A 27,625-nucleotide genomic window follows, 5' to 3' on the forward strand; every position below is an offset into this window, starting at 1 on the left:
AGTGGAAGAGAAGGGAGAGTAATGGAGGAAGGGAGAGTGGAAGAGAAGGGAGAGTAATGGAGGAAGGGAGAGTGGAAGAGAAGGGAGAGTAATGGAGAGATGGAGGGAGAGTGGAAGAGAAGGGAGAGTAATGGAGAGATGGAGGGAGAGTGGAAGAGAAGGGAGAGTAATGGAGGAAGGGAGAGTGGAAGAGAAGGGAGAGTAATGGAGGGATGGGGGGAGGGGGAGTGGAAGAGAAGGGAGAGTAATGGCGGCAGGGTGGAGGTGATCAGCAGGTTGGACAAGGTGGATCAGGTCGCCCCAAACAAGAGTCTTCAGGCGTGATACTTTTTCCCCGCCAGGTGGTGTCAATTAGCGACAGAGAGAGGCTGCCGGAGGGGGGGGGGGGCGAGGGGCGAGGGACGGGGGGGGAGGGTGTGGGGGCCTGGCTGGTTGGTTGCCTCCCCGTTGCTCTTTATTTCTGTCTTTGCATCATAGGTCAAGGCAGGTCAAGGGCTCGAAGTAAAAGGTTAGGTGGAGAAACATCCCGCGCGGCGTGGCTCTAAGGACACCCCGGCAGGAGGGCGCTAAAATGGCACACTGATTTGGATTCCCGGCGGAGGCGACCCGCTGGCCTCCTTCCCACAGCAGGCGTCAGGCACGTCATCCAAGCTATCGGGTGTCGCCTCAACACCTTTAGAGACTCCCACAACACCCACAAGACCAGGCTCAGGGGATCACACATTACCGCTGCGAGGTGTCTCAGGTCTCGAGGAAATGATCAGCGTTGCAGCGAGGCAGCCGGCGCCCCACAACCCTACGCGCAGGGAAACAGGTCGACGCCCAAGGAGAGACTTTCATGGCTTCCCAGAAAGAATAGGTGACGTGAAACTGTGGATGCATAATGGCTGGTTGGTTACGAGAAGTGTTGAAACGTGAATGTTTGAGAAAATTGCCTGAGCGTCATTTTTGTGAGTGCTTAAGGCCCGAAGCATTTCATTTTCCAGGAAAAGGGAGCAACACACTCACTTTAAGTGTAGCGTTACAGTGTGTGCTCCAAGTGGCCATAATATCCGCGGGCTCATTCCTTTACGAGGAATGTGTACACGCGCGGGTTTACAGAAGGCTCCTTGTCTCCACCGGACTGAGCTGCCTGTTCTCCTCGCCCTTCGCTGCAGAAATATTATACTGGTAGCGAGAGGAGCTATCCAGAGCCAGGTGACCACTATGCGTCAGTTAAACATCCCAACTAAGTATCTGGCCGGGCAACAACAACAGCAGCAGTTAGTGCAGAGGGAAGGACGGCGGCGGTATGAGACAGGCGGCGGCCACACGCTGCCGCCGCCGCTAACTTGGTGGGTCAGAGAAACTGGCGTCCCCGGCATCCATCACCGCCAGACTAGCTAAGTGTCGGGCCGTGGAAGGGCGGCGGCCGGGCGGCGCTGTGCTCCCATTGCGTGAGGCCTTGCGAAAGACGGGGCCTCGGAGACGGTGTGTGTGTGTGTGTGTGTGTGTGTGTGTGTTACAGCATCGGCCCTGCATCTGGCCGGGCGGCGCGCACCTGCCTTGGTGGTGCAGCAGCCGCAGCACGTTTTGGGGGTTGCACTGTACCCTGGGAGGGGGGAGAGGGGGGAGGGAAGGGCGGGTCTTTTCACTACCTCCGCGGTGTTATGATAGAAGGTTGTGGTGAGGCGTGAAGACTTACGTAAGCTATTTCTTCTCTCGAGCTATCAATCGATCACACACACCTCCGTCACCACCACCACCACCACCACCGTCACATAACTCCCGCGGAAGGGCTGCGTCTCGCCTCAACACACCCACGCTTGCGAGACAATGCACGTAACGAGGCACAGAGGTTGTCAGCGTCACGCACACGCAGTGATTTCCGTTTCATCTGGCTCTTACACAACCAGACGCAATAATGGATCATTCTTTCCCTTCCTCTAAGAAAAAATACATTTGAGCAAGATGAGTGTAGCTCCCACGCTCTCGCCTGCCGCCTTGCCCACCTTACCTTACCGACGACACCTGAGCCCAGCACTGCACACACCTCCGTGACTCACCTGAGGAAGAGAGAAATAACATAATTAGTTTGTGTAAGAAGTTCACCTGGAGTCTTTATCCCCACCACCACCACCACCACCACCACCACAACCACAACCATCGCCACCACTACCATCACAACCACCATCACCACCACCACCACCATCAACAACAACAACACTAACAACAACACGTACAGTATAACACTGAATTTAATAAGATCAAGAAACTGCGTATGAATTAGTTTTTTATCTTTATAACACAAAATCTATCTTAACAACAACTGACGAAGGAAGGAAGCTGAGAAAAAAGTATAAAAATCCATTAGTCATCTATTTCAGCAATGATAAGGTAAAAAAAATCCCACATTCGTCATCTGTTTTTCGGCAACTCATTTTTACGAAACAAAAGACGACGGCAATTCAACCTACTGTCATCTATATTTTTTTTCTCCCCAAGCTAGATGAAAAAAAATGTCGTCGTGTTCTAGTTTTCGACACGTATCTGAGGCCAAACATTACGTAAATCAAAGAAAAAAGACATATAACACACACACACACACACACACACACACACACACACACACACGGCAGCGGGGACACACAATTATGGTATATATGTTAATTCATTCATGTATTCAGCAGAGGAGAAGGCAGGCCGCGAGCTGGAGATAAGGCGACGACCGAAAATATGTATACAGATAAGAACGAAAAAAAGTGTAATAAAAAAGAGGTGACGGTTCGCTGACATATGCCACCCAGAACGTTTTTGTCCCTGGAGGAGGAGGAGGAGGAGGAGGAGGAGGAGGAGACAGGGACCTAAGAGTTTTACGTATTCAAGTTTTCGTTTTCTTTTTTTTAAACATATTACGTTCAAACTGATGGTAGTAGTAGTAGTAGTAGTAGAAGTAGTAGTAGTAATAGTAGTAGTAGTAGTATAGAACTTGTAGAGACATTACCATTATCGTTGCTACTACTACTACTACTACTACTACTACTACTACTACCACCCATGTCACCAACTCCTGCTCTTTTGTTACGGGTTCACAGCAGCCATTAAAACACTACAAGGGAATGAATGAAAGAACAGGTTGAGCCGGAAGCAGAGACAGGGAGGCAAGAATGACGGGAGGAGGAGGAGGAGGGAAAGTTAGGAATGCTTTTGGTAATTGAGTGGAGAAAGCTGATGCGTTAATGGGGAGGCATACGAAGAAGCAACACACACACACACACACACACACACACACACACACACACACACACACACACACACACACACAAGCATGAAATATAAGTGTGAGAAAATTTCATCTTTTCCAACGCAGTAATCAAGGGAATGGGAAAAACTTACTAGAAACTGCAATGCATGTAATCAGTGTACTCAAGTTGCATTAATGATTCACACGTTAAACAAAAAGAGCAAATATGTATAAGAGGCAATAAAGGATAAGAAAACCAAACAGAAAAACAAAAGAAAACATGGAAATACAAGAACTAGAAGACAACAATAATAACACCTTCTTTTCATTACCGTACCTGTAGAAACCTAATGAGTCAACACCTGGGGAGACTAATTAAACCCAGAACAGGTGAAAAAAAACTACAAACACGCAGACAAAGCACGAAGTAAAAACACAAAAACGAAAAACCTCATAAATTTAAAGCAAGAATCCCTCACAGCTTGGGCGTAAGGACATGATAAGTGTGTGCAAGAGGAGACCGGTTGTAGCTCTTCGCCTTGTCTCTCAACGTTGGAAGAAAAACAAATAGAAATAAAATAAAGAAAAAATGTATAAGTCACTGAGCAGGAGACGCAGACAGAGACACCCAGCGAGACAGACAAACAAAGACTGATGTATATTCTCAAGTCTGGAGGGCAGGAGGGCAAGTGGAGGAAGATGGAGGAGTGGAGAGAAAGGGAGTAGGAGGAGGAGGTAAGTAAGGGAGGGGGAGGGGGGAATAAGCAATAGGAATAGGTGGAGGGAGAAGGAGTAACAGTGGATGGAGGAGGTGGAGGGTAGGTGGAGAAAGGAGGGAGGTGGATGTGGAGGGTAAGGGGTTAAGAAGGTAAGTGGAGTCAGGTGGTGTGAGTAAGGGTGGAAGGAGGGAGGTGGAATGTAAGGGGAGGGTGGAGGGCAAAAGGTGGAAGATAAGTCAGAGGTAAAGGTGGAGGAGGAAGAGGATGAGGAGGGGAAGAGGAGGAGGAGAAGAGGGAGAAGAAGCAGAGGAAGAAAAGGAGAAAAAGGGGGATGAGGATGAGGATGAGAAGAAGAGGAAAAGAAGAAAAAAAATAATAATGATAATAATAATAATAATACGAAGAAGAAGACGAAGAATAAGAATAAGACGAAAAAGAAGAAGAGGAATTAGAAGAGGAAGAAAAGAAAGAAGAGGAAAAAAAGAAAAAAAGAAAAGAAAAAGAAAAACAAAACAGAGGGAAATGAAAGAAGGAGAGAGGAGAAAAAAAAGAGGAATATAAAAAAAGGGGAAGGTGGAGGAGTGCAAGAGGCAGCAAGAGTAGGAAAGGTGGAGGGAGGTGGAAGGCATAAGTTATAGGAGGAGGAGGAGGAGGAGGAGGAGGAGGAGAGCAAGAAGAGCGGCGCCTGAGGACACTAATCATCTCCACTTCTCTCGGTCATGACTCACACTTTCCCCGCTGAGGGTGAGCCAACGCGACCCGACCCAGACAGGTGTGTTGTTGTTGTTGTTGTTGTTGTTAGTGGTGGTGGTGGTGGTGGTGGTGTTGCTGTTCTCTTTTTGCTTCTTTATCATTTTCTTTTCCTTCTTTTCCTCTCATTCCGGTTCTTGTTCTAGTTGTTGTTGTTGTTGTTGTTGTTGTTGTTGTTGTTGTTGTTGTTGTTGTTGTTGTTGTTGTTGTTGTTTTTCCTCCCTTGCCTCCTCCTCCTCCTCCTCCTCCTCTTCGTCCTTCTTCAGGTGTTCTGCTGCAGTGCCTTTCTTTCTTGCTTGTTGTTGTTGTTGTTGTTGTTGGTTATTCCTTTTTTAGTTTTTTTGCCTGTTCTTTTTTTTTCTTTTCTTCTCCTTTCTTCTTCACGTGTACTATTTCAGCTTTTCTTATAATATTTCTTCTTCTTTTCCTTTTTCTTTTTCTTTTTCTTCTTCTCAGTGATCGAGAGAGGGGGAGGGGAAGGGAGGGAAGGTTCAGCATTTCAAGTTTTAATTTGAAACTATATATATATATATATATATATATATATATATATATATATATATATATATATATATATATATATATATATATATATCTCTCTCTCTCTCTCTCTCTCTCTCTCTCTCTCTCTCTCTCTCTCTCTCTCTCTCTCTCTCTCTCTCTCTCCCTCATCATCTCGTTTCGGCGCCTCCTCGATAGAAAGCCCCGCCGCCAGGTAACCGTGGACACAATTAACCTGTCTACCTGTGCCCCCGACGCCCTGCCCCCCGCCCCGCCTCTTGCTTGGTAACACTGTTCGATGCCCCCCTCCACCCCCTGAACACACACACACACACACACACACACACACACACACACACACCGACTTGCAATCTGCCAAAACTCCAATTCTAAGCAGGCCATTGATGTCTCAAGAATACTAGCAAGACTTTCTATAACAACAGCATCAATAATAATAACAACAAAAATCATTAACAACACTAATAACAACAACAACAAGAAAACCACTAACAATTACAAAACTAATGATAACAAGAACAACAACACTAACACCAACAAGAACTAGAACAGGAAAAAAAAAAAAACTACAACGGCAATAACAACAACAACAACAACAACATGGCGGTAGAACATGGTATTTCCCGGGTTTTCCCTGAGCCAGGTATGCGGAAAACAACACCTCTCCTGACCTGCCTTAAGGGGAGGGAGGGAAGGGGGGCGTGTGCCTATCAGATGGGTGTAAGGTGTGTTACGGACGAGCGCCTCCGTCACCCATGGACTCGTGTGTGTTACTTGCTGTTACTTGACAAATGTTGCTTTATAACTTACAGATAATCAGAGGTTCTATCGCCGCTTGCTGATTCCCTGCTACTGTTTTCTTTTCCGACAGAATGAGGGAAAAAGGGTAACGAAGCCGAAACACACACAAAAAAAAGAGAAAAAAGTTTGTAATATTCTGAACGCGCCCGACGGTTCCATTATCTTTATTTTGTTTTTGCAGAAGAATAAAACATAGAGGCTAACACTAAGGGATAAAATTAACACTTCCATTCAACATCAAAACATCGGATAGAAAAAAAAATAATGTAATCTGCTGAATGTTCCCGATTCCCCTCTCTTCAATTTGTTTTCCCGGCAGAATAAAACACACGGGCGGGCTAACATTTGAGTTGCAATCCACTCTGTCATTTCACACAAGAACACCAGAATAAAAAGAAGTAAATACACGCTCCGATTTCCTTCTTTTTATTTGTGTTTTTTCGTTTAACAGGAGAAAGAACAGAAGCTAACATTACGAGTTATAACATACTTTTATTTCACGCTGGAAAAGCATATGAGAAAAAAATAAAGGAATGAATATAGTAATCTGGTATAAAACCCTCGAATACCTTATGTTTATGCTTTTTTATTTATAACAGGACGAGAAACAAAGGCTAATATCAAAAGCTACTTATACACTCACACTCACTTTAAAACAGGAGAAAAAGAATAAGAAATAACATTTAAATCTATATTCATAACCAACACCATTTTTTAACAAGAGGAAGAACAAGAACAAGAATCAACATCAACAGCTCCATAATATACAAACTCATCACTTTCATTTCACACCAGATGAACAACAACAACAGCAACGAAATGACAGTGACGAAATAATACGATATGGACACGGCGCCGCGGTTGCCTCCTTTCGTTCCCTTCTTTTCTTTCCTCCCGCGAGACTAAAAATAAAGAGACCCACACACCGAGAACTCCTTTGGGGGGAGAAGAGGAGGGGGAGGGGGGAGGAAGGGGATTAAGTCTGGCCTTTGCTTATGTGATGCAAGAAAACAAACAAGCAAACACCGCAATGAGACCAGCGTGACAGAGGGTGAGGGAGAGAGATAAATATAGATAGACAGATAGATAAATAGATAGACAGACAGAGAGACACACAGACAGACATGAAAGCCACACACACAAAAAAGAGACAGACAACAAAAAATAAACAGACCACACACACACACACACACACACACACACACACACACACACACACACACACACACACACACACACGCTATCACTATCACTCACCAGAAAAAAAACAAAGAAAAAAAAGGAGAAATAAAAGACAAAACTGCACAGAAACTCGGCTTAAGAGACACCCCGGGGCTGCCAATTACTCGGTCCGTGAGTCGCTCTGTCACGGCCACATGGCGACACAGACTCCTGGGAGGGAGGTTGCTGGACATAGGGTGGGAGGGAGGGAGATAAGGGAGGTAGGCAGGGAGATGAGGTAATAAGAAAGGTAGGTTGCTGGATATTAGTGCAGGGGGAGAAGTAAGGGAGGGAAGAAGGTGAGGAGGTAGACAGGGAGATGAGGTAAGGTAGGTTGCTGGACATTAGGGGAGGGAAGGAGGCAAGGAGGGAGGTAAGAGGGAAGGAGGCAAGGAGGGAGGTAAGAGGGAGGGATGGCACTGGAGAGGAGGGAGTAGGGAGGACGGAAGGAAGGTAGAGAGAAGATATGAAAGGAGAAGCAGCGGGATGGAAGGATAGAGAAGGGAAGCTGAAATAGGAGGAAGGGAAGGTGGAAGAATGAAGGGAGGAATGAAACGGAGAGGAGGATAAGGAGACGGGAGGGAGAGGAGATAAGTTTGGAAGGTAGGGAAAGGGAAATAAAAGTAGAGAGATGAGAGATGCTGGATGAGAGAGTAGGGAGTCTGCGAAAGAAGGAAAGGGAGAAGAAAGGGAGAGAAGGGAGGCTGGGAGGAGGAGAAGAGAGGTGGGAGAGAAGAGGGATGGCAAGGAAAGAAATGGGGAAAGAAAAAGAGAAGGGAGACGGAGGAAGGGTGAGGAGGAAACCTAAGAAGGAAAGAAGAAAGGGAGGAGGAAGAAGGGAGAGGAGGGAGGTTGAAGGGAGAAAAGGGAGGCTTAGAGAGGGGAGGAGAAGAGAGAGAAAAGCAATTACATCACGTGTGGCGGAGGAAAGGAGGGAGGGAGGGAAGGAGGGGGAATAGACATATTAGGTAAGGAGGGAGGGATTGAGGGAGGGAGAGAAACACGGGGGAAGGAGGGAGGAAGGGAGAGGGGAAGAGAAAATTAGGTAAGGAGGTAGGGAGGGAGGGAAGGAGAGAAAAATGGAGGGTAAGACGGGAGAAAGGGAGGGAGAGAAAAATTAGGTAATGAGAGAGGGAGGGAGGGAGGGAGGGAGGGAGGGAGAGTAAAAGATTTTGGACGTGAGTTGTTCCTGTCATCGTCACCACCATCACCACCACCACCACCACCATCACCACCACCACCACTGTCACCACCACCACCACCACCATCACCACCACTGTCACCACCACCACTGTCACCACCACCACCACCATCACCATTAACGCTACTCATTCTCTTTAACAAGGAAAAGATGATAAACTGTTCTGTACATTGTGTTTTGTTGGTCATTCTGTATATAAGGCACACCATTTTAAGAGCCTAATCAATCAGTTCATCAATCAATCAGTCAGTCAGTCAGTCGATCAACAAACGCTGCTTCAACACACCAACGAAGCAATGAAGCAAATAATGTGTTGACGGAAGGAGTGTGTGTGTGTGTGTGTGTGTGTGTGTGTGTGTGTGTAAGCACGTAGGTAAATATGAATCAATAAATCAACTACTTATCTATCTATCTGCCTATCTATCCTCATCCATCTCCACCTCCTGACGATGAAGCCTTGTCTCTCCCCGCCCCACTTAGCACTCGCCTCTCGCCCGCCTTCCCTCCCAGAACTCGCCTCTCGCCTCCCAACACTCCCAACACCTAACCTAAACTAACCTAACCTAACCTCTACCTCTCTCCCTGCTCCCCTTCCCCCCGCCACAAGGGTCTGCAGTAGAACAAACACTGACGCAAGCAAGAACGGCACCCAGCAGCGAGACGACCAATGACCCCAGCCCCCGGTGATCTGATTCCCCCGGTGGCTGACTCCCCGGCGGTAGGTGTCACGGGAGAAGTGGGCGGGGGGGGAAATGGTGAGTGGAGGGTGAAGGGGAGTGTATGGGTGGAAGCAAAGGCTGGGACATAATGGTACTGTGCGGACGTGAGGAGTGAAAGAATGGGGTGGGAGGAGGTGGAGGGGTGGAGGTGGGTGGAGGATCATGAAGAAGCAAATATGAGTGGAAGTAAAGGGTGGAACGTGTGGATACTGAGTGGACGTGAGGAGTGTGGAAGAATGGGGTGAGATGGGGTGGTGAAGGGGATGTGAGTGAAGGGTGGAGGGTGGAGGTGCAAAATGAGGGAGTATGTGGAAGGATATGTAGTGGATGAGGTGGGGAGGTGGAGTAAAGTGTGTAAGGGTGGAGATGTGGAGGAAAGAGGAGGGCATGAGGGAGAATGTGGATGAAGATGCAGTGGTTAAGGGGTGGAAGGGGTGGAGGTATGAATGTGGAGGGTATGTGGAGTATATAGATGCAGCCGTAGTGGACGAGGTTTGCTGAGAAGGGGAGGGTGAAGCGTTGAAGGTGGATAGAGGTGCAGGGGGTGGGTTTTGGGTGTGATGTAAGGGGTGGAGGCGTGAGGGTGGAGTGTGTATGTGTGTGTGTGTGCGGCCGCCCCCTTCAAGGCTGCGGGTAGGGGTGTGGGGGGGGGGCGGCCTAAGGGTGTGTGTGTGCAGTAGCGGTCAAGTGGTTCTTTCTTGCGGTGTCTGCGGGAAACCTTCACGCTAATCTCTTACTCAATCGGCGGTGCTGTTGTTGTTGTTTCTGTGCTGTACTCACTGCATAGTTAGATGGAAGTTAATTGACCTCTATTTACGGTTCTTACTACGAAAAATTACATCTTGAACTTCTATACGTGACTTTTTTTTTTACAGCAAAGGAGACAACGAAAAATTACATCTTTAACTTCTATACGTGATTTTTTTTTTTTACAGCAAAGGAGACAGCACAAGGGCACACAAAAAAGGAAACGATAAAAAAAGCCCGCTACTCGCTGCTCCTGTAAAGAACCCGAAGAGGTGGCCGAAAGAGCAATCAATTATGTGTTTTAGTTCAGAAACTGTCCCTGTTAATTATTGTGGTAAGACAAAATTAGCTCAACTAAGCATTTTTTTGTACAGCAGAGTCAGTTCAAGGGCGTAAAAAAAGGTAAGAGATGCGAAAAAAAGCCCGCTACTCAAAGACGGGACCGTAGTTTAGCCATCTATCGCATAAGTTAGCCAGCGTTCAGTTAACATTCTCCTTAGATAGCATATAGATTTATCATTCCCTTTAAGCAATATAATAATGCGTTACTATTAAAGAGCATATTATTTTATCACTTTAACCAATATACTTATTTTTCATTTTGTTGGACCAGTGCATTTTTTTTTACAGCAAAGGAGACAGTTCAAGGGCGTAAAAAAAAACTATTAAAGAAAAAAAAAAGCCCGCTACTCACTGCTCCTGAATAGAGTACAGAGGAGTGGCCAAAAAGAGAGGTCAATTTCGGGAGGAGAGGTGTCCCGATACTTCCTAATTACTTCTCATTCTCGTTAACCAGTAAATTAGTTTCTCATATTTTAAACGATATACTATTTTCGTATTCTATTCAACCAATATAATAACTTCGTAGCCTCTTCAACAACAGTTCTCAATTTTAATCAAGTCGTGTATATTTTGATTTACCAAAATTTCAACTTATTACCCTCTGTTTTTTTTTTTTTTTTTTTTTTACAACAAAGGAGGCAGCTCAAGGGCACATATATATTATCTCTTTTAATCCTTCTTAACCAACCTATGCCCTTTTCTAGTCCTCCTTAGTACCCTCATTTCTAATAGTCTATAATCAATTCCTATTTCCTACTCTTTAACCTGTATTTAAAATTATTCTCTTTAATCCGTATCGTCGCTTCTCGCCCTCTTTCACTTCCTTATCCCTTTCTGTCTCTCTCCGGCATATGACCACAGATGTTGCGCCGACTAAACGAAACTTTCCAACTTTCCATTTCCTTCTCTCTAGCCAGTATTCTAATTCTTAACAGTCCTTACCTTGTATCCTCACTTTTTTGCCATTTTCAATCATTCCACACTTCTCATTTCTTCTCATTAACTAACTATCTCACATTCCTTTTTCTCCATCATGCTGAACGCTTACTTTACTTACATGCCTTTCTTTGTGATTCTCCTTTGCGTGAGTTTTGATATTCATGAAGGAAAAAAGTAATACTGATTGGGACATGCTTAAACCTTTTGCAACGCTCATCTTAAAAATTTTACTATGAGAAAAATGGTCTGTTTATCATCTCTCTCTCTCTCTCTCTCTCTCTCTCTCTCTCTCTCTCTCTCTCTCTCTCTCTCTCTGCGGTAATCCCCTCCCCGGTCCCCTGAAATAAAGAGCAGTTTAACGGGGGGTGGGGGGTGGGAGGGGAGGGGGGGTTCACCCAGGTTATTTACGCCACACTCGGTCCGTCAACGAGACCATCACAAACCTTTCATTATAGGCTGTGTGTGTGTGTGGGGGGGGGGGGGGGGGGTGGTAGTATGTGCAGTGGGGTGGTTGGGGGTGCAAAGGGTGGGGTGTGTAAGGAGGGGGAGCAGTACGTATATAGGATGCAAGGTTGAGGTGAGGTGCAAGGGGGTGAAGGAGGTGTGTGAGGGTGTGTAGGAGTGAGGTTCTAAGGACTGGGGCGGACTGGAAGGGTAGGATATGCTTTTATTTCCTGTCTAAGTGTGTTTGCATGTGTGTGGGGGAGGGAGGGGAAGGTGAAGTAGTGTGTGTGTGGTGGTGATAGTGGTGGGGAGGTTAAGAAGGATGGGGGGGGGGGGGTTGTATAAATAAGTGAGGCAAAGAGTGTCTGTGTACGTATGTGTGGGTGTTGAGGAAGGCGCAGTGTGGTGGAGGTGGGGTTAAGATATATAAGGTTGACTGCACGAAAAGGAGAGACTAATTAAGCCGGCATAGTAAGACACTTTCAGTTCTCCCATCAGCTGTTTCTAAAGGTCAAAGAGGGGGTCAGTCGGGTTCTAATGAGTGTTTCTTGAGGTTCACGGTACAGAGGAAGGGTCAAACCACCACCAGGGTCATAAAACTACTCCTGGAAATCCCCACAACTCCTAGGAAAGCCTCGTCAAATTTGTGTTCTTGGACGACGAAATGTTTTAAAATACGACCCTTAAGTGTGTGTGGGAGGGAAGGTTGAGTGCAGTGGTTGTGGTGGTGACGTAGGGGGGATGGGGGGGGGGATGCATGAGGGGCCGGGGTCAGGGCGTGGCGGCGATATTGTGGTCACCGCGTTCACAACAAACCGAAACAGATATAATGAACGTACTGTGTGTCGGCGCGGGAACGTGAGGCAACGGTGGCGGTTTGCAAGACGCACCTCAAAAGTTTTAGAGACTCCTTAACCTTGCACTGCACCACCCCCTCCCCCCCCTTCCCTCTCTCCCTTCTCCTTCCCCCTTCCTCCCTTCTTTCCTCCTCCCTCCCTCTCTTTTGTTTTCCCTCACGACTACCTACTCTTCTCTGCCCTTCTCTCCATCACTTCCCTTCCTTCTTTCCTCCTTCCTCTTCTCTCTTCCCTTCCTTCCTTTTCATTCATTCCCTTCTCTCATCCCTCCCTCCCTTCCTTCCTTCTTTCCTCCTCCCTCCCTCTCTTTTGTTTTCCCTCGCGACTGCCTCCTTCTCTTCTCTGCCCTTCACTCCCTCACTTCCCTTCCTCCTTTCCTCCTTCCTCTTCTCTCTTCCCTTCCTTCCTTTTCATTCCTTCCCTTCTCTCCTCTCTACCTTCCTTCCTACTCTTCTCCTTCCTTCCTTCCTTCTTTTCTCTCCTCTTCCCTTCCCTTCCTTCCTTCCTTCCTTCCCTTCTTTTTTCCCCTTTTCCTCCTCCTTTTCCTCCTTCCCTCTCTCCTCTCTCCCTCCCTACCTTCCCTCCCTCTTTTTTTCCCTCACGACCGCCTTCTTATCCAGTAACCGACTCGTTTATGTGTTTTGTAAGTGGGGGCGAGGGAAGGGTCGTTTGCGGTCTATATAATAAGGTGGTTTTCTTATTATTTTTTATCTTCTTTTTTATGTGTTTTGGATTTTGTTTGCTGTAGGTTACTTCTTTTTTTTCGTGTTTTATTTTTTGCTTGTTGTTGTTGTAGTTGATTTATGGGAGAGGTAATGGATGTGTGTGTGTGTGTGTGTGTGTGTGTGTGTGTGTGGCTTGCAAGAGGATACGTTTTTCTTTTACCTTTTCTCCCTCTTATTTTTATTTTCCTGTTTTATTCTTTCTTTTAAATTTTTCTTTCCTTCTTTTCAAAATTTCTCTTGACCTTTGCCTTTCTTTGTGTTCTTTTTCTTTTATGCAGTGTTTCTTCCATTCTCTCTCTCTCTCTCTCTCTCTCTCTCTCTCTCTCTCTCTCTCTCTCTCTCTCTCTCTCTCTCTCTCTCTCTCTCAACCCCAAGTTTCAACATTTGACTTTACACCTCTGACAAAACGGAGGAGGTGGAGGAGAGGGGAGGGAGGGAGGAAGGGAAGGGAGGGGAGGGAGGAGGAGGAGAGGGAGGAGGAGAGGGAGGAGGGAAGGGCAACATCTTACACCTCATTTTTGTTCAAGTTTTACATCACTAAACCCAACTATTATGGACACTCACGCTTCTTGTATAACAGCAATTTAATATCACAAACCAATACTCACTGCAATAAGAATGACACGCAGCATGAACCGGTTTGCTTAGATGCATATAAGAACGATGTCATGCCTCGATTTACTGGAACTTTAACGACACTGCCATGACTGAGGAACACGTGTCGCCATTACTAAGATAACCTGGTCTCAAATCGCTACCTCACATATAACCTAAAGATAACTTATGAAATGCTACCTCTTTGGATTCTTTTTAGGAGCAGCGAGTAGCGGGCTTTTTTTTTATTATTGTTTCCTTTTTTTGTGCCCTTGAGCTGTCTCCTTTGTTGTAAAAAAACAAAAAACAGTTATTTACTTTTAATTTCAGATTGTGACTTAACTGAAGATAATCATTTGCTAAAGATCGTTAATAGACTGAATATAACCTTTTTTGCTTAATTTCCTATCCTTACTTAACTGAAGATAGCAATTTGCTCAGCTCAAGATTACTACATGACTAAAGATAACAATATGCTTTACTTCAAATCGCTTCTTAACCAAGGATAACTACTTGCTAAACTGTTAAAACTCCCTCCCTCTGTTTCCTTGTAAGTCATGTCCACTAATATCTTCGCGTTATAGAAGTACAGTATTAGTCACGATTTGAGAAGACTTCTGCCTCGTGAACGTGAAGAACACTTATGAGAACCCAAAGTTTGGAAAGTTTCGTTCAGTCGGCGCAACATCTGTAGTCATATGCCGGATAGAGAGACAGAAGGGGAAGGAATTATGGGAGAAGGGAACAGACCCCAGGAGACGGGACACAACCCCCGATTAATACCTGGTACCCATTCACTGCTGGGTGGACAGGGGCGTAGGGTATCGGAAAAGCCGCCCAAATTTTTCCACCCCGCCCGGGAATCGAACTGAGCCGAGTGTGCTAACCACTGCACCACGAAGCCCTCCATGAGAACCCGACTAATCTCCTTTGTGACCTTTGGAAATACTTGTTTTGGGACGCTTGACAATATTGACCTTAACCGCGGATAAATATTTACTAAACTGTTGAAATTCCCCCTCTGTTTTCTTGTAATTCATAACCACTAATATCATCGCGTAATATAAGTAAAGTCCCTCATTTGTTTGGGAAGATATACAAAACGACGTGGAATGCTTGTTTAAAATTGATGACCATTACTGTTACGAAAATACACCTTCTCCATTATTGTGCTGATAGAAGACGAACTTAGTATGTGGGATGCGTGTACCTTAACAAAATCACTAATTACTGTGCGGTTATGACGACCACTTTTATTACGGGCCGTGTGAAAATCAACTAAATCAGTCAACAATAGAAAATCTTACGTGTTCTCATCATTAAATTTGTGTGTTAAAATGAGAGTGGCCTCGATACTCGGAAAAAAAGATGGAAAGTTTCGTTTAGTCGGCGCAACATCTGTGGTCATATGCCGGAGAGAGACAGAAGGGGAAGGAATTATAGGAGAAGGGAACAGACCCCAGGAGACGGGACACAACCCCCGATTAATACCTGGTACCCATTCACTGCTGGGTGGACAGGGGCGTAGGGTATCGGAAAAGCCGCCCAAATTTTTCCACTCCGCCCGGGAATCGAACCCGGGCTCTCTCGGTTGTGAGCCGAGTGTGCTAACCACTGCACCAAGAAGCCCCACTCGATACTCGGAATGCATATGATTTCCTGAACGCCTACAAACGGATTCTTTCAGTGTGTCCGCCCTGCCAGTCACTCAACGGTTAGGAGACTGGGTGTGATCGCAAGACTAATAACAACACTCACTAACAATGGCAGTACGATACAATACAAATATCACCGTGTCTTCGCGTCTTTCTTGCTGCATTACTCCTCTGACCTACCTGGCGACGACTGTGTGGCCGCCAACATCACTTCGCAAACACAGTAATTATCGACGCGTTTCTGAAGTGTGTTGAGACTGACTTACTGATAACCCCCTCACCCTCCACCCACACAACCGCACACCCATACTTACTACCGCTCACACTTACACTCCCCCACCCCCTACCCACCCTCCCCCACAACCACACCCACCTACCCACACCCACACACGGTCTTGACACACCCCGAACCAATAACCATGTAGCTGCTGACTAGAAAAAAAAGACATTACAAAAAGATATTAAAGGCAGTACAATACCTTTTAAACGCTGCCTTCAAAACCATCACGAACTATTTATGGGGACACTTAGACAAACCAAATGCTCGTGTAAATGCTTCCACAACACCACCACCAGCGATAATGATCCACGACCCATAATGATTCGTCCCCACTCCACAAACTCTTCCACATGGTATCAAAAGACTGCATCAACCTCAATCACACTAAAAACAGTACAATACCTTTTACGAGTTATCTGCAGAACCGCGAACCGCTTACGGAGACACACTGACAGACCAAGCTCGTGTAGATACTGCCATAACACCACCACCATCACCAACCCACGACTCGCACTCTATTTCTGGTCCACGTCTCAATAAAAGAGCACCTTAACCTTGATCACTAAGACGTACGGTAAAAGTGACAATCTTGCTCGCTACATTGATCTTTGCAACATTAAAGCAACTCGGATTCCATACCTCGCTCACATATCAATAAAGACTGCACCATAATAACCTTGCTCATTGAGACGTACGGTAAAAGTGACACTCTCCCACGCTTCTTAGATCTTTGCAACATTAAAACCCAATACAGTACACGGCAATAAAGTAGAGGCAACAACCATTCTTCGGAGCTTCATATGTCCTCGAAAAATTAAGAAACCCGACGGATTATCACCAAACGCGTTGCTGCACCCGCCATAAATTCTCGAGACATTACGATACAAAACTGAACACGGTCATTAGAAGACGGACGGATGGGAAAACAAAGCAATACCGATTCTGGCGAGGCTCGTAAATCCTGGAGACATTGAGCCACTGAGCTGCAGGTGACCATTAAGAAGCGAACCACGGGAGTAACACATTCTTGAAGGTCCCGTAAGTCCCGAAGCCGTTACGAGACACAGCGGAGCGTGATCATTAGCAGACGTGGGCGATGGAAAAACAAGCAGCGAGAACGAAAACAGTGTCGATTCTTAAGTGCAACGAGAGTAACACATTCTTGCGAGTCCCGTAAATCCTGGAGCCATTACGAGACACAGCGGAGCGTGATCATTAACGGACGATGAAAAAACAAACAACAGCAACAAGAGTATCGATTTTTAAATGCCATGAGAGTAACACATTTTTGTAAGTCCCGTAAATCCCGGAGCCATTAATAGAGACAGCTGTACGTGATCATTAACAGATAAGCACACAACACCAACAACAGTATCGATTCGTAAGTGCTTCAGAAACCATTAAACCACACACGTATCGAACCACTGTGGCATTGAACTGAACGTGATAATTAAAGGACGGGTGAGCACGAACCATGATTCAGAAAGGTGGTTCAGAAAATGGATCGATTGTTGAGTGCTTCAGAGAATCTGGGAACATTAAAAGACAATTTAACACGATCATTAAGAACTGTACAGGAGAAGCAACACTTATGCTTCCAAGCCTCATTATTCCTTGGACCATCAGGGCACACAAGATATAAGGGGAAAACAACAGCAACGGTTATTCATTGCTTATTAATTTCTGGTATCATCAAAATAAAGAGCTGAACATTACGATTGAGAAACCACCAAGACACACAGCTGAACGAACACAAGCTAATATTAACAAACATACTGAGAAAACATCATCATCGGTTCTTGAGTGCTTTTTTATATCTTGGTAACTATTAAATGGTTAACAAACACACGGGAAAAAACACCAATGCATGGGGTCTTCATATGGAACATTTGTGTATTAATTACTCGTTACGTTATAAATGGGTCTTTCTATTGATCTCGATGTCAATAAAAATATCCACAATCAAAACAAACATCCTAAAACAGGTGACTATCATTACTGAGAAACGTACGATAAAAATAACCTTGACTTTTGCGCGTTACAAAGAGCCTGGAAACTTAAGACACGTCTGAACATCCTATTAATGAGCGTTTAAGTATTATCTTGAGCAACAGCAACGTCAGGGTTTACAAACGTCATGAATCCTGGAACTATTAAGATACACTACTATAAAAAAAAAGTCTGTTCAGAGCATCAAGTCGGTTCAAGGTGTGGCAGATTCCAGAATTCCCATGAGTGCAGCGCTGCCAGTTCGACCGCCAATTATCAGATTAGCACTCTCTCCCGGCCTACCCACCCACAACCCACCTGTTTATCTCTCTCTCTCCCTCTCTCTCCCTCTCGACCCGGGGGAGGGATCTAGGGGGACACACCGACCACCACCACCACCACCACTACCACCACCACAACGTGGCAACATGGGAAAAAATCGCTGCCACATGTCATAGAATTTATACAAATCCTTGTTATAATCCTAAACATCGACACTCATTGTACTATGTAGCTTCCTTTACTATATACAGAATATATAAAATATCGCTTTCAAGTAGCACAAGGATGGGAAATAAGAGAGAGACGCATGTACGAAGGCTGATTTGGCAGCATGGGTAGAGGTAAACGACGATACCAGCTCCACATTCACCGCGCGATGGACGACGCGGGTGCGACGTAAAAAAAAACCCTGAACCGGCTTCATGCTCTGAACAGACTATAACCATCGTAGCTAAATGCCCTTGAAACACTGATACGCAACGAAGCATGACCACTGGACGTACGGTAACTGGCCACGCTCATTAAGACACACGGTAAAGGCAACCACCATCACCCTCCATCCCAAACCACAAGCCATCAATAACAAAACACAGCGCACCGAAGGAACTCTTGCGTGTCGCCTCAATTTCACGCAGCAGCAACGAGCAAGCGCGGCGCCACTATACTCTCGTGCCTCGCCAAGACCCTCCAGCGGCCCGTCAGTTCGCAAGTCACGCGCCGACGGCCACCACCACCACTCCTTCGGCCCCGCAACCTTGAAAACAGTGACCGTAATGCTGCGATGGACACTGCTGGCGGCCCTTGCATAACGGAGGCGAGGGGGAGGAGGAGGGGAAGCGAGATGGGATTAAGAGGTAGGGAGGGAGGAGGGAAGAGCATTGATGAAGAGGACGGATTCTGCGAAGTGAAAGGGAAAAGGGGAGGCAAAAGGGAATGGATGGAAGATGGAGGGGATGGGAGTAAGGGGATGGAATGGAATGGAGAGGAGGTAAGTATTGTGTGGGTATGTGATGAGCGTTGGAAGGAGATAAACACTGAGGAGATGAGGAGAGAGGAAAGCAAGACTGGAAAGAAGAGAGAGGAAAGAGATAAACTGAAGGAGGAAAGAGGAATTAAACGATTAGAAAATGGGGAGAGAAAAGAAAGGGAATGAAAAATAGAGAAGGAAAGGAAATAGCTGAAATGAGGAGATAGAAAGGAGAGGAATGAGAAAAAAAATTATATGTGATGAAACAAAGACAACGATGATTAAATTCTACACAATAAAGAAGCGGAAACAAAAAGCTCGATAGATAGACAGATAGATAGAGAGAAGGTTACGTATTAGAGTCTCCCAACGTAACATTCATTAACCGTCACTCACTCGTTCCAAGATATTAAGCGCCCCGTCACAGCCTTAATGAGTTGGTCTGCGGGCGTGGCGAAGAGGGAGCCCGTAACTACCCACCCCAATTCGCTCACTTAGTATGCAAGGAGAGGGGAGAGAGGGAGAGGGGGTGACTGGGGGCGTGGGAGGCTTTGGGTGTGGCGGGGGAGGGAAGGGAGAGGGAGGGGGATGGAGGAAGGGAGATGGGAAACGGGAGAAAATGAAGATAAGAGCGATAACGGTTTGTGTGGAGAATAGGAGGAAGGGAAAGAGAAAAAAAAAAGCACACAGGAGAACATGATAAGTAAAAGGAAAATAGGAGAGGATTACAAAAGGGTGAACTTCAGTATACTTAATGTTTACGTACAGTGCGGTGTGAATAGTGCAACAATCCCAACCACAACAACAACTACTGCTACTACTACTACTACTACTACTACTACTACTACTACTACTACTCCCACTACTACTTAAACTTTCCATCCATGAATCTCTAACTTCCCAGTCTGCAACACTCATTCTGCATTCGATTAGAAAACCAAATCTTGTGTACATCTTTGTTGTATCTGAATGCATCTTACTAACCCTCACTGATAAGAATCCTGCCGTTCTCTTTTACCTGCACGCGATCACTACGCCACACACGCACACACCTCCTCCCCTGCCTCCCCTTCCCCTGCCCTCGGACACCCACTGAAGCACAAACCGAGTGACGCACAGACCTAATTGTTACGGATACGCCACGCCCACTCACCCCTCCCCTTCCCCTCCCTTCACCTCCACCCCAGGTCATCTCCTACTACTACTACTACTACTGCTACTACTACTACAAATATTACATCTGCCATTCTATCATTACGGGCTCCTACCATCATCACCACCATCACCACCACTATCAGCGCCACTACTACCACCATCACCACCCGCCTCCTTAGCTCAGGGGCAGAGCACTGGTCTTGTAAACCAGGGGTCGTGAGTTCGATTCTCACAGGGGGCAGAGCAGTGTGTTTTTGATATTTTAGTGCTGGGTTGACGAAAGTGAAGTAATGATGGCGTGTTTGAGGGAGTTAGTGGGCGCCTCTGATGCGTATACGAGGCGAAAATGTGAGTGGCTGGGTAAATACATGAAGGTTGACACACACACACACACACACACACGAAACACCTGGGCGAAATGAACACTTGTTAATCTGAGGCAGCGATCGAAACGTGTGTGTGTGTGTGTGTGTGTATGGTGTCTGTGTGTGTGTGTGTGTGTGTTTCAACCTTTATATATTCACCGAGTCCATCACATACTGTCTACGTAATCATCAGAGGCGTTCACTAACTCCCTCAAACATACCTTCATTAGAGTAACAAGATATCAAAACACCTCACCATCCGAAACTGACATCTCTTCTGGCCTCTCCGTACTAACTACTCTTTGCTGGAACATTGCTTAGCGGGCTTATTTATTTCCTCTTTTTGTTGCCCTTTAACTGCTTCCATTGCTCTTAACCTGGTAACTGCGGGGATCATGTTTCTTAAAGGCCCCTCTAAGCGAGAAAAATGAAAAAAAATCATCACTCACACAAACCATTTCATAATATATATCAACGCATTTGTGATCAGTTTATGCATCATCTATTTTGGGGGGTTTATATCATGGCACAAATTTGGCCCCTCGCTGCTACCGGGTTAAAATTGTTTCGTCGACGCTGCACGAAAAAAAATATTCTCCCATTTTGCCCCCTGTGAGAATCGAACTCACGACCCCTGGTTTACAAGACCAGTGCTCTGCCCCTGAGCTAAGGAGGCGCGTGGTGATGGTGATGGTGGTGATGGTCATCCGGGTGATAGTGGTGGTGGTGATCGTGGTACTGATGATGATGGTAGAATTGATGGTTGTAGAAGTAATGATTGTAGTAGTAGTAGTAGTAGTGGTAGTCAGGGGTGTGGAGTTGGATAAAAAAAAAAAAAAAAAAAAAAAAAATCGACTCCGGCTCCAGGAAATTTTGAGTTGGGACACCGACTGCGACTCCGACTGCGACTCCGACTGCGACTCCGACTGCGACTCCGACTGCGACTGCGACTGCGACTGCGACTGCGACTGCGACTCCGACTCCGACTCCGACTGCGACTCCGACTGCGACTCCGACTACGACTCCGACTGCGACTCCGACTGCGACTCCCCTCCCCCTTCCCCTCATCTCAAGTACAGTGGTAAGCAAATCAAACCGGCCACGCCACACACCACACCACACCACATCACACGTGTCGTAAGGAGTCGGAGATATTTTTACCGACTCCGACTTCAAACACCCATGGTAGTAGTAGTAGTAGTAGTAGTAGTAGTAGTAGTAGTAGTAGTTGTTGTTGTAGTGGAAGTAGTGGTACCTTAGTCTCCTTTTTCCCGAGTCTTGAAATAGAAAAGGGAGGAAAAAGGGAGGAAAGATGTGCAAGAGAGAATGGGAGACAAGAAGCATCCTCCCTTTTTAACTGCTCTCTCTCTCTCTCTCTCTCTCTCTCTCTCTCTCTCTCTCTCTCTCTCAGTCTCGCTCTGTTCTTCCCCTTTCCCCCTCCTCCTCCTCCTCCTCCTCTTTTTCTTCTCATTTCCAGTAGGGTAAAAAAAAGTTCAGATGAGAATGTTGAAGAGATCAGAAAAAGAAGCATCTCATTCATCCTCTTTCTTCCTCATTCCTCCTCCTCCTCCTCCTCCTCCTCCTCCTCCTCCTCCTCCTTCACAATTTCCCGCAAGGCAGAGAACGGAACGAAAAAGAAAGGAGGGAAAGAACGGTTCTCGTGTTTTTTTCTTCCTTCCCTCCCGAAACTTTCATCTCCTCCTCCTCCTCCTCCTCCTCCTCCTCCTCTTCGTTCAGTTTTTGGTGCGTGGCTCAGGTTGCACAACACCGGGAAGATGGGAGGGAGGAGGGGAGGAAGAGGGGAGGGAGGAGGGGAGGAAGAGGGGAGGAAGAGGGGAGGTGGTGGAAGAAGAGAGGCAGCGACCGTGCGACCCCCACCTCCCTCCTCCTCCTCCTCCTCCTCCTCCTCCTCCTCCTCTTTCTCCTCCTCCCCGTCCCGCTCCCGTTAATTCTTTCGTGATATGGATATCCCGTTATTCTCTCATCCTCCTAACACCCTCTTTATCTTTTTTTTTCTCTTCTAATTTCTTCCAGTTTCCCTTTCTTTCTTCTTTCCTTCTTTTCTTCCTTCTTTCCTTCCTTCTCTTTCATTTTCCGTTTCTTCTCTTCCCTCTCCTTTTACCTTCTTTCCCCTTTTTCTTCCATTCCACACACTATATTCCTTCCTTCCTTTATATCTTCCACCTCCCTTCTTCCACTCTCTTCCCTTCTCATATCCTCCATTTCTCTTCTCTTCTCTTCCCCTCTTTTCCTTCTTTACTCTTCCATCTTTTTCATTTCCTTACTTTCTCCCGTCTTTCATCTCCCATTCCTTTATCTTCCTTATGTTCTCGCTTCCTCCACCTAAGTCTCTCCCCCCTTTCTTTTTTCGCCTTTTCCAGTTTCGTCACTTTCGTTCACTCCATCTTCTCTCTCGTCTCTGCCACTTCGGTATCTCCCTTCCTTCCCTTCTCGCCTTTTAAATCTTCACTTCTTTCTATTCCTTTTTGCTCTCTCTCCTCTGCCACCTCAGTATCTCCCTTACTTTCCTTCTAGCCTCTTCCATCTTCACGTTTTTCTCTCCTCCCTTTCTCTCTCGCCTCTTCCATCTCAGTCTTTCTTCCTTCCCTTGCCTCCTCTTCTATATACATTCATGCTTTCCTTTTCTCTCTCCCTTCCTTTCTTTCTCCCCTTCTAACAACTTTGCGTCTTCCTTTCCTTCCCTTCTTTCTTTCTCATCTCTTCCGCCTTCAGGTCTTTCCCTCCCTTCCTTCCTTTCCTTTTCGCCTCTTAACACCCTTGCTTCTCCTTTCACCTTCCTTTCTTTCTCCCCTCTAACAACTCTGCGTCTCCCTTTCCTTCCCTTCCCTTCCTTCCTTTCCCCCTTCTTTCTTTCTCACCTCTTCCGCCTTCAGGTCTTTCCCTCCCTCTCTTCCTTTCCTTTTCGCTTCTTAATACCACAAACACTAACGGGTGCCCTTCCTTGACCTTGCATTGTTTTTACTTCACGACTCATCCCACTACGCCACACCACACCACAACGGGCAACTCCACACTGCACTACGCTACGCTACGCTCTGCCACACCATACCAGGCTACACCACACCAAGCAAAAGCAAACTCGACCAAGCCACACTATCCTTCACCACGTCAAACACCACCAAACTACACACAGCCACACCACAATAAGCAGCTCCACACTACATCTACACTACTCTAAGCTCTGCCACTCCACGTTAAACCACACTAAGTATCGCCAAACCTTGCCACAATACAACACACCACACTACGCCACACCACAACCAGCTCCACACTACACTAAACTCCGCTACGTTCTGCCACACCACGTTAAACCACACCAAACCCAAATCATGTCACGCCACACCCTCTAAAAACCACGCCGCATCACACCACACAGCTTTACTCTACAATACGCCACACTAACCACCCGAAAAAAAACTTAATCCTGTCACACCACACTCGCTAACACCACCCCAAACACCTGAAGTCAAACACCCAAACACCAGGTTCTCCCAGCGGTGCCGCAACGCAGGTGGGGGGCAGCGGGCGGCGGTGAAGGTCAAGGGGAAGTAGAAGAAGAAACGAATCACGGCTGAAGGTCATTAGCCGTGAGAACGAACCTTGCACACGTGAACGGCAGGTGAGCCGAACAAACAGACAGGTGGTGGTGGTGGTGAACAGGTAAGAAGTTCCGAATGTTTTTTTCTTTTCTTGCAGGTAAATACGCACATACATAAACATACATGAAGATAGAGATAGAACGATAGAACGATAGATAGATACTGATAAATAAGAATAGTTATATATGTAGATGGACAGATAAAGATAAAAATAGATAGATAGATAGATAGATAGATGGATAGATAGATAGATAGATAGATAGAGAGAGAGAGAGAGAGAGAGAGAGAGAGAGAGAGAGAGAGAGAGAGAGAGAGAGAGAGAGAGAGAGAGAGAGAGAGAGAGAGAGAGAGAGAGAGAGAGAGAGAGAGAGAGAGAGAGAGAGAGAGAGAGAGAGAGAGAGAGAGAGAGAGAGAGAGACCAAAAAAACAAGAGAAAGCTCCCATCACCTTTTCACCATTTCGCAAGGCCTTAAAGAAAGTACTATAAAAAAATAATAGCCGGGTTAATCTTTAGAAAACGAACTTTCTTTCATTAACGATTCTCCTCATTCACCACCACCACCACCACTACCACCACCATCTCCACCCTAACACACCCTCACCATCGCATCACCACTCTATAATTCCACCGCAGTCATCACCACCTTTACCTCGAAGTCATCCTCATCACCTCTATAAACTTTGCATTGCCTATTACTAGATTTGCAACACACTAAACATTACGCAACAAATCAATTTCAACACACACACACACACACACACACACACACACACACACACACACACACACACACACACACACACACACACACACACACACACACACACACACACACACACACACACACACACACACCTTTGTAACTTTAGAATAACACATGTATACAAGGTCTAATCAATCACCTTGTTTCGCCTCTCTCATTGCATCCTCACTTCACCTAAACTCAATACACACACAATGACGTTCCTTCCCTCCTTTTATTTCCGTCGCTTGCCTTTCCCTTCTTTTCCCTTTTGCTTCCTTTCCTTTCATTCATTCTCCCTTCCTTTCCTTTTTTGTCAGTATCCTTCCTTTTCCTACCCTGCGCAAAGTAAAATAATGTTCTTGGGCACCGTTGATGACAGCTAGGAGTACCAACGTAGTGAAGTCCCGATCTATTTTTTACAGGAAACCCCCCAGCTCAAGGGCAAAACAAGAAACAACAACAACAACAAAAAAGCCTGCTAAGCGTTGTTCCCGCAACAGAAAACAGAATGAATGCCTAGAAGAGAGGTCAGTCTATAATACAGTAACAGACTCGTGTTCGGTGCCAGACTGTAGTACTTATTTAGTCTAGAAGCTGCGTGGCACACTTATATATACAGCAGCATCCTGATTTAGTGCCTGCATCGTACAAGCCCAGAATACAGTAGCTAGCATATAATGGCGTCTTTGTATACAGTGCCAGCCGTGTGTCCAGTGCCCGTTCAGAATGCCAAACCAAGCCTATTGCAGTGTCAGGTCCGTCGTTATGGGCAGCCACACACACACACACACACACACACACCGACACACACACACGTCCAGCGGTGGCAAGGTTTTAAGTACAGGGTAAGTACATGCAACGAATCCGTCATCTTGAGTTGTGGGTGCCGACTGACCTGCCTTTGGAAAGCGACACAACGGGGATTCTGTCTGTCTGTGTCTGTCTGTTTGTCTCTGTCTTTCATTCTGTCATCTTTTCTCACTTCCTTTTTCTTTTCCTTTCTTTCTTTCTCTCCCCCTTTCTTATTTTTATTCATTCATTCACTCACTCATGCACTCTTTCTTTCTTTCTCTTTCTGTCTATCTTTTCTGTCTCTCTCAAGATACATCTATTTTTCTTAATATAACGGAGATAAGCCATCGAAGGTGACAAATTTAGTCTCCAGAGAATCTCAGACTAAAGGAAACAAAAATATAAAAAGGAGAGACTCGAAGCAATGACAAGAAAAATAAAAACATGAAAGCGCGTGCACAAAAAAAAAAAGGAATCTGCAGGAGTTTAAGAAGATAAGAACATAAGGAGATTAAATGGACGTAGGAACATAAGGGATCTGTGAAAGTAAAGGAACGTAGAATCATATGAAGTTTATAAGACCATACGAACATAGAGAAACTGAAAGAGAAGATAAGAACATAAGAGCGTAAAGACTTGAAATGAACATGAGAACATAATTAAGTTGAAAAAGTAAAAAGAAGATGAAAACGAAGGAACAGACGAAATTTGAATGAACAGAAGAACATAGATAAACTGAAAGAGTAAAAAGAAGATAATAAGGAAAGAACAGACGAAATTTAAATGAACAGAAGAACATAGATAAACTGGAAAAGTAAAAAGAAGATAAAAAGGAAAGAACAGACGAAATTTAAATAAGAACATAAATAAGTTGAAAGAGTAAAAAGAAACTATAAAAAAAACGAAACAGACGAAATTTAAGTAACCACAAGAACATAAGGAAGATGGGAGTGAAAAAAAAAAAATTAGAATGTAAAACCACAAGGAATCTAAATGAACATAAGAACAAAAGGAGAATGCAAGAACAAATAACCGCAAGGAGACAAGACCGAATAAAAACAAACACACACACACACACAAAAATCAGTCCTCGTCATCAACTTCAACGCATTGCAACACACGACTGAACGGAGGGAAGGAAGGGAGGGGAGGAGGGGAGAAGGGGGGTACTGACACTCACTCACTCACTCACTCACTCACTCACTCATAACTCACACACACACTCGCTCTTACTCACACTCATTCGCTCCTACTCACTCACTCTTATTCGCACTCATTCACTCACTCACTTACTCACTCACTCACTCTTATTCACACTCACTCCCACTCGCTCGCTCACACTCACTCACCTCTCACTTCCGCCACAGGTATAAGGAGATCAGATGTTAGGGGCTCCTTATCGCGTAGGCCTATGCACACACACACACACTGGGGAACACACGGCTACGCACTCACCGGCAGGCGCACACACCACACACGCACACAGCCGAGAGAGAAACTACTGCGTTGGCCCACACTGCATCTCCTTCTGCAGGCATCCCCTCCACTTGGCCCGCTCTTCCTTCTCCTCCTCCTCCTCCTCTTCCTCCTCCTCCTCCTGGTTCTGCTTCTCCTCCTCCTCCTCCTTATCTTGCTCTTAATGTGTTTACTCATTCTCTTTCTCTTTCTTTTCCTACTTCTCCTTCTCCTCCTCCTCCTCCTCCTCAACTTGGTCTTCTTCCTCTTCCTCTTCTTTCTTTTTTTCCTTTCCTACTAAATCTAGCTCCTTATTTAACTGGTGCTCTTCTTCTTCTTCTTCCTCTTCTTCTTGTTCTTCTTGTCCTTGTTCTTGTTCTTGTTCTTCCTCCTCCTCCTCCTCCTCCTCCTCCTCCTCCTCCTCCTCCTCTCAGGTGTTCACGCGGGAGACGTAACTCAGTCGGTCACTGATTAAAAGTCGACAGGTGATCAGAGGAGGAAGAGGAAGAGGAGGAGGA

The 27,625-nt window shown here is 45.8% G+C and overlaps 1 protein-coding gene and 2 non-coding genes across 3 annotated transcripts in view; 1 reads left to right on the forward strand and 2 right to left on the reverse strand.

The window, feature by feature from the left end:
* LOC126981023 (uncharacterized) overlaps window positions 1-27,167 on the reverse strand; it is a 103,850-nt gene extending 76,683 nt beyond the window's left edge. The window contains exon 1 of the mRNA XM_050831650.1: window positions 27,002-27,167. The gene's annotated coding sequence lies outside the window, so the exon portion shown is untranslated. The remainder of the gene's footprint in view (window positions 1-27,001) is intronic.
* Trnat-ugu (transfer RNA threonine (anticodon UGU)) lies at window positions 20,299-20,370 on the forward strand. Its single transcript has one exon. It is a non-coding gene; the product is annotated as a tRNA-Thr (tRNA).
* On the reverse strand, window positions 21,099-21,170 carry Trnat-ugu (transfer RNA threonine (anticodon UGU)). The gene has a single exon. It is a non-coding gene; the product is annotated as a tRNA-Thr (tRNA).
* Window positions 27,168-27,625: the final 458 nt, after the last annotated feature.

This window comes from Eriocheir sinensis, chromosome 46 (genome assembly GCF_024679095.1).
Source record: "Eriocheir sinensis breed Jianghai 21 chromosome 46, ASM2467909v1, whole genome shotgun sequence".
Taxonomy (NCBI): Eukaryota; Metazoa; Arthropoda; class Malacostraca; order Decapoda; family Varunidae; genus Eriocheir; species Eriocheir sinensis.